The 6000-nt window shown below is 33.9% G+C and overlaps 1 long non-coding RNA gene across 1 annotated transcript in view; it reads right to left on the bottom strand.

Annotated features, from left to right (window-relative positions):
* Positions 1-1595: 1595 nt before the first annotated feature.
* Positions 1596-6000, bottom strand: part of LOC135321286 (uncharacterized) — a 42929-nt gene continuing 38524 nt past the window's right edge. Inside the window, exon 4 of the long non-coding RNA XR_010380885.1 lies at positions 1596-1904. This is a non-coding gene — a long non-coding RNA (uncharacterized LOC135321286). The remainder of the gene's footprint in view (positions 1905-6000) is intronic.

Here is a 6000-nt window from a genome sequence, read left to right as displayed (position 1 = left end):
CCCTACTCAGACCCCAGGATGTAAACATTCTTCTCTCTGATTCCCTACGATATAACTGAGACCAGTCTGTGACTTTCAGCAATATTTCACTGAAGGCTTAAAGAATAATGGAACTATAACACAATATGGCTGTTAGAACATCCAGTCATATCCAAAGAAGATATGACCAACAGATACATATTGGCCAACAAATGGCCTATAGGCATATGAAAAGATGTTCAATGTCATTAGTCATCAGGGAATTGCAAATCAAAGGCACAATGAGATACTGCCTCATACCTGTTAAGATGGCTATTATCAAAAGACAAGAGACAGCAAGAGCTGGTGAGGTTGTGTAGAAATTAGAACTCTAATACACTACTGGTAGGAATGAAAAATGGTGCACTCCACTATTGAAAACAGTATGGAGGTTCCTCAGAAACTCAAAAATAGAGCTACCATATGATCCAGCAATCCAACTTCTGGGTATTTATCCAAAAGAATTGAAATCAAGATATTGAAAAGACACTAGTACTCCCATGTTTATTATGGCTGTATTCACAATAGCCAAGATGTAGAAACAACCTAAATGTCCATGATGGATGAATGGATTTGAAAAAAAAAAAATGATACAGACATGCAATGGAATATTATTCAGTGTTAAAGAAGGAAATCCTGTAATATATGACAGCATGGATAAAACTTGAAGTCATTATGCTATGTGAAATTAGCCAATCACAGGAAAGATACTGCAGGATTCCACTTACATGAGAAATCTAAAGTAGTCAAACTCACAGAAGCAAAGAATAAAGTGGTAATTGCAAGGAGCTGGGGAGATGGATAAAGGGAAAGTTGATAGCAGTGTATATAAAATTTCAGATGTGCAGGATATATAAGTTCTACAGATCTGCTGCATAACATTGTGCTTATAGTTAACAATACTAGATTATGTACTTAAAAATCTATTGAGAGAGTAGATTTCATGTTATGTGTTTTACATGAGAACAAAATAAGAACAAAAATCAAATAAAAATGAAATATTAAAAAAAATTCATATATATAGCCATGGAACCCCTAAGCTAAACTCAATCTGAAAACTCAGGCCTCTGTATGGTTTTGTCACACTCAGTAGTCATCAACAAAAATCTTCAGGCTCAGGCCTTTGCACCCTAAAAGCCCAAGCCTAACAAAACTATAGCTCTCCTAATCTAAGATTCACTCTCTTTCTCACCCCGAGTGACTGATGGTCAAACCATGGAGTCCCTTGAGAAAGATTCTACTCCATACCCACTAGGTGTGTATCACCTTCAGAGAACAGAGAAGTGAATCTTTGATAATATTCTGAAATCTTATTTCCTAATGTCTGAATTATTCTACCTCAAAAAATGCCCAGGGTGAGATATCAATGGTTCAACCCATGTGTTGCTGCACCAAATCAACCTCCATTCCTCCTCATAGTCTCTCCTAACATATTAAGGGAAAAGATAAGCCTATACGTGTATGTGGCAGAAGTTGAGTTCCCCAGTGAGCCATGAATAAGTGCTTAGACAAGAACACTGAATGAGTTAGAATCCTGTGAGCTGCTATAACAAACAAGATAAAAACTTAAGCAAATACACTTTATTTTCCATTCATTTAATGATCAAAGATAGCATTCCAGGTCGGCAGGTAATGTTCTTCTTTGAGGCAGTTCAGGGTCCCAGGCTTCCTTCATCTTGGGACTCTCCCATCCTCTAGACTTTTTGTCAACTGAATCCATCAAGGGGAAGGAGGAAGAGAGTGTGGAGAAGTCCTTTCCACTTCTTAATAGCCTTGACCCCTTGGCCTGGATGGGACACACATCACTTCCACTTACATATTTTGACAAGATCCAGTCTGAAGGTCACAACGAATTGTAAGGAAGGCTAGGAAATAATAGTCTAACTCTGCGCTCAGAAAAAAAAAAAAAAAAAGAGGAAGCAGTTCATAAACAACAGAGTTTTTTTGCAAACACATCTGCACACAAATAATCAAAGAAAAATCAATTTCTGTCCATAAGGCAGCATTCATTCAGATTTCGAGGAAAAAGTTATCCAGTTCTGCTGGAGTACAGTTGTGCTAGTATACTCAATTTACTTAACAAATTATTTTACAACTCAGTCTGAAGCAAGTACATTTACATTTCTTCATTGCATTCAGAGCTCCCCAAGCAGTAGGTAGGGAGGTCTATTATTTATATCTACATGACTAAAAGCAAAACAGTATCTCCCAAGGTGAATAAAAAGGTTTCCCTAAAGACTAATTCCTGCCTCTCACTTTATGACCCAAAACTTAATTCGACTTCAAAATAGCAGTACCCCAGCTTCAAACATTTCAAATTCAGTCTCCACTGGCTCCCTGTTACAATTAAATTGTAAAGTCTTTGGGAATTCTTCATCTTTATACGTCATATGATGACTCACACAATACATTTGACAAACCAGGCTGTCAATAAACATTTGTGGAATTGCACTGATTTTATGTTGAGGACTTTCTTTAGCAGGTATTTTTGAAGTGGAATGAGTTACCAAGACCCTTTAATCTTTGTTTCCACTTCATAGTGAAGGACAACAGCTGTGGGAAAGATGATGGTTTTTCCTAGAGGGCTGGAGTGGGGCACATGTGCACACGAAGAGGGTTACCTGAACTAACTGTAGCATAACCTCTATTTGAAGGTAATAATGACTGTACAGGTTTTGGAGTCAAACAAGCTAGTTAACCCAAGCCATTTGCACAAGATCTTTGAAGACTTTTGCGATCCTGTTGTCTTAAGTAGGTGTGCCTTCCCAGCATAATGCTTCTCATACATGACAATACATATATTCCTTCTTACATTCTTTTTCACTGTAAGTTACTACAAGATACTGAATTTCATTCCCTGTGCTATATGGTATGAACTTTTTTATCTATTTTATGTATGTTGGTTAGTATCTCTAAATTTCAAACTCCAGTTTATCCCTTCCAACTCCCTTCCCCTCCTGGTAACCATAAGTTGGTTTTCTATGTCTGTGAGTCTGTTTCTATTTTGTAAATAAGTTCCTTTGTCTGTTTTTTGGGGGTTTTTTTTAGATTCCACATATAAGTGATATCATATGGTATTTTTCTTTCTCTTTCTGGCTTACTTCACTTAGAATGACAGTCTCTAGGTCCATCCATGTTGGTGCAAATGGCATTATTTTATCATTTTTTATGGTTGAGTAGTATTCCATTGTATTCGTTACTTTTCATAAACACAAACCCTATATATTGCACCAGGCTTTCTGGCTTCACTAAACTGCTATACCTATTTCTTCAAAACTCCTGTATCCAAGGTCTGCATGCACTGATTCAACCTAGTCTCAGCATTTATGCAATAGAACTTTTTGGCAATTAGTTTCTTGTTTCCCCTTTATTTCCTCCTGATTCTAAGGTCTGAGTCAGTAGCTATCATATTTTCAGCCTACATATTCTCAACATACCAATTAGGTTAAAACAAACAAAAAAAAGTAAATCCAAACCTATACCTAAAACAACTTATAAGGCCTCCAATAAGTCTACTGAATTAAAAAAAAAAGTTAAAAAAAATTATAACAAACTGGGAGTACAAGGGAATTTCCTTAAACTGATACAAAAACACCTATTAAAAAGACCTCAAGCAATACTTAACAGGAAAACAATAGAAGCATCCCTGGTTTAGTCAGAAACAAGATATGGATGCCTGAGCATTTTACTGGACAATCTATACAGTACAAAAAACAAGAAAATAAAGTAGAAATGTAAGGATAGGAAAAGAAGAAACAAAATCATTGGAATTAATAAAAGTAGGTTTCTAGATAGACAATACACTACAAAAAATTAGCAATGTTTCCATGTGCTAGCAGTAATCAATCAGAAAATATAAGATCAGTTTTTCTAAAAGTCCCATTTACTATAGGAGTAAAAATCCTAAGTGTACATCTAACCAAATATGTTTCAGATATTTATATGGAAAATGTTAATAATATCTTAAAGAGCATAAGAGAAGGCCTAAATAAATGAAAAATATGTGATTTTTGTGGAGAAAATTTAACATCATGGAAGTGGTCATTCTCAAGTTAACCCATAAATTCAATGCAATCATCATCTCAGCAGCATTGTTATAAAGCTGATTCTGAGTTTTGTGTGGAAAGATAAAAGGCTGAGACAACTAAGACAATTTTGAAAAGAAGAAGAGAAGGAGGAATGATACTGTCCCACCAACTGTCAAGACTTACTATAAATCTATAGTTAAAAAACCATGAGTATTTGCAGGGATAACTATTAAAGACTAATGAAATAGGATAGAGAATCCAAGAAAATATCCATGTATATAGGAAAACTTGGTATTTGACAAAAGGTGAAAGTAATAGAACATTAAATATACAGTACAAGAGCAACTATTTATCCACATGGAAAAATGTAAAATTAGAATTATCTCTACCATGTTCAAAACTATATTGCAGATTGATTAAAGACCTAAATAAGAAAAACAAAGTTTAAGAAAATATTGGAGAACATAAGAAAGGTTTTTGTAAATAAAATAAACAAAAGATAGGCTTTTTTTTTAAAGATTGATACATTTGACTTCATTAAAATATAAAATTTTTGTATTTCAGAAGGTATCATAATCAAACAGGAAAAGACAAACCATACACTTGTACTTGCAACATATATAGCAGGTAAAGACTAGGTACCCAAAATATATAAATAATGTTGACAAATCAACTTACAAAAAAAAACAGCTCAGTAGAAAATTGAGGAACGCTATGGCCAGGCAATGCACACAGGAAGAAAGCTAAATGCAATAAAGCATATAAAAATATCACCTACAACAGCAGGAAAAGAAATGCAAGTTAAAACTGCGAGACACCACTTCATTCTCATAAGACTGACAAACACTCTATAAACTTCAATAATTCCAAGGATATATGAGAATAGGGGAAGCAGGAACTTTCATATGTGCTGGTGAGAGGGAAAATTGGTACAACCGAACAATATCTGATAAAACTGAGGAAAGAATTTTGAGCCATCTCTTCTACTTATGATTATATATCCCAGAAAAAGAAATTCCTCTACGTGTACTAAGAATGTTACATGTATAAGGTATATGAGGATGTTAATTGCATTATGGCTTGTGAAAACAAAAATAAATTGGAAAAAAACCTGCATATTATCTTTGGGGAATAGAGAAAGAAATTATACAGTTGAATAGTACATCATAATTATTTTACATTGTACTTTACAAGTATATTATCATGATATTAACATAGATGAAGTTAAAAGCCATAACTTGAGTGAAATATTTATTAAATCTGGTGGTGAAAATATGAACATCTATTAGATTTTTATCTAACCATTTGTATGCATTAAATATTTTATAATTAAAAAATAATGATAATTGACTATTTTACACAATATTAAGAAAAAACAGTCTAATTCCAGGAATTTCCTAAATGAGTTTCCTCTTGTGAATTAGCCAGTTTGGACAGTAGCCACAATAGTTCACAACAAACTGATCAGTAAATTACTTCACTGAATTTTTACTGATTTTTTAAATTCAGCATTAGGATGTGTCACCGATTAAAATTGTATTTGTTAAATGTTGAAGTAAAAAATAACTTTTTGGCCTAAATTGTAAAATTGTCATCCTCCTTTGGACACTTTGAGAAGAGCTCTAAAAAGACAATCCACAAATTATCTAGGTTTTAGGCCAAATCTCTTTGTTGCTAATGAGTCCCAAGGACTTGGGAAAGTTATATTTCCTCTTTGACCCTCAGTGTCATCTTCTATGAAGAATAGAAATTTGAAATAGGGAACTGCTAAGAATACTAGTACTCATAACTCAGTGACCTACAATTTGACTTGAGAACAAAAAAAGTAAACTTAAGCTCAAGCATCGCAAGCTCAAGCAAAAAAGAAAAAGGTTTTTAGGTTACTAATAATTCCTGGAGAAGAGAACAGCTATTAATTAAGTGATTAAACAGGGGATTATATTGAGAATTTATA

This window comes from Camelus dromedarius, chromosome 5 (genome assembly GCF_036321535.1).
Source record: "Camelus dromedarius isolate mCamDro1 chromosome 5, mCamDro1.pat, whole genome shotgun sequence".
NCBI classification, from domain to species: Eukaryota; Metazoa; Chordata; class Mammalia; order Artiodactyla; family Camelidae; genus Camelus; species Camelus dromedarius.
Note: the sequence above shows the minus strand (reverse complement) of the source record. Positions and strands in the feature narration are given on the sequence as shown.